The sequence below is a fragment of the Triticum dicoccoides genome, chromosome 5B (genome assembly GCF_002162155.2).
Source record: "Triticum dicoccoides isolate Atlit2015 ecotype Zavitan chromosome 5B, WEW_v2.0, whole genome shotgun sequence".
NCBI classification, from domain to species: domain Eukaryota; kingdom Viridiplantae; phylum Streptophyta; class Magnoliopsida; order Poales; family Poaceae; genus Triticum; species Triticum dicoccoides.
Window position 1 is genome coordinate 535,456,552 of NC_041389.1, and position 2,203 is coordinate 535,458,754.

Sequence of the window (2,203 nt, forward strand, 5' to 3'; positions counted from 1 at the left end):
AGGTACGGATACTGGAGCGCCAACGGCGTTTCACCAAGCCACGTATCCTCCCAGAAGCGAGTGGTGTTGCCATCACCGACAATAAACTTTGTTCTATGAAAGAATGCAGCTTTGACTCTCATAAGCCCCTTCCAAAATGGCGAGTCAGTTGGCCTCACTGTCACCTGGGACAAAGTTTTGTACTGCAGGTACTTACTACGGAGAATCTGCGCCCAAGTTGCCTCGGTTTCAACTGACAACTTAAAAAGCCACTTGCTGAGGAGACATCTGTTCTTGACTTTAAGATTCTCAATACCAAGGCCCCCCTGGTCCTTTGGTCGACAGATGATATCCCACTTGGTGAGTCGGTGTTTTCTCTTTAGTTCATCACTCTGCCAGAAGAATCGGGATCGATAGAAGTCCAGTCTTTTCCTAACTCCAACTGGGACTTCAAAGAAGGATAAGAGAAACATTGGCATACTCGTGAGCACCGAATTAATAAGAATCAATCGGCCTCCATATGACATAAGTTTTCCTTTCTAGCAACTCAGTTTCTTCTCAAATCGATCCTCGATGCACTTCCACTCACTGTTAGATAGCTTACGATGGTGAATGGGTATTCCTAGGTACGTAAAAGTTAAAGCCCCCAATTCACACCCAAACAATTGCCTATAAGCCTCTTGTTCATCCTTGGCTCTACCGAAGCAGAACAACTCGCTTTTATGAAAGTTAATCTTCAATTCCGTCAATTGCTCGAATAAGCATAGCACCAACTTCATGTTTCTCGGTTTTGCCAGGTCGTGCTCCATAAAGATGATTGTATCATCAGCGTACTGCAGGATGGACACGCCACCATCAACTAGATGAGGTACCAAGCCACCCACCTGACCGGCCTCCTTTGCCCTACCTATCAGGATTGCCAACATATCAACCACAATGTTGAACAAGATAGGAGACATGGGGTCACCTTGTCTCAGGCCCTTGTGTGTCTGGAAATAATGACCTATATCGTCATTCACATTAATTCCAACACTCCCTTTTTGCGTGAAAGATTCTACCTGGCGTCGCTAAGTTTCATCAAAACCCTTCATGCGTAAAGCCTGTTGAAGGAATGACCATTTGACCTTATCATACGCCTTCTCGAAATCCACCTTGAAAACAACTCCATCAAGTTTTTTCGTGTGGATCTCATGGAGCGTTTCATGAAGGACCACAACCCCTTCGAGGATGTTCCTATCCATCATGAAAGCAGTTTGAGTAGGCTGCACCACATCATGCGCAATCTGTGTGAGCCTAATCGTCCCGACCTTGGTAAAGATTTTGAAACTAATATTTAGAAGACAGATGGGCCTGAATTGCTCAATTCTCACAGCCTCTGTTTTCTTAGGAAGCAGGGTTATCGTCCCGAAATTGAGTTGAAAGAGCTGAAGCTGTCCCGAGAACAAATCATGGAACATCGGCAACAGGTCCCCTTTAATAATATGCCAGCACTTCTTATAAAACTCAGCCGGGAATCCATCCGGGCCGGGAGCTTTATTATTTTTCATCTGCGATATGGCCTCGAACACCTCCTTTTCAGAAAAAGGAGCAGCTAAAATCTCATTTTTAATAGTAGTAAGTTGAGGCACGTCTTATACCCTAGACTCATCCAGAGACACACAGTAAACCTCTGGGGGTCCAAACAACTGCTTGTAATACTCAGTGATGTAAAGTTTTAGGTTCTCCTGACCAATAATCGTTCCTTCATCTTGTTCAAGCTGAAAGATCCTCTTCTTCCTGTGTTTCCCATTGGCGATCATGTGGAAGAATTGAGTGTCCGCGTCCCCCTGGATCACTCTTCGTACTTTGGCCCGTAGAGCCCACTTTAATTCTTCTTCACGAAGAAGTTCTTTCAGCCTCATCTCAGCGTCAAGCTTGGCATGGAGCTCTGCGGCTGGCAGAATCGTGGTTTCTGCTTTTACATCTAAGGAGTGAATAAGGTTGAGGAGCCGTTCCTTTTCAACCTTATAAACCCCACTAAGATGCTTAGCTCACCCACGTAGGAAACTTCTCAGGTGTCTAATTTTATTCTGCCAGCGCTCAAGCGCAGTTCTACCTCCTGCATCCTTAGCCCACTCTCTGGCTACGAGATCAAGGAAGCCTTCTCTCTCAAACCAAGCCAGCTCAAACGAGAACAAGTTCTTGTTTCCCGGGTGGGCGGCCTCCCCAGAATCCAGAAATAAAG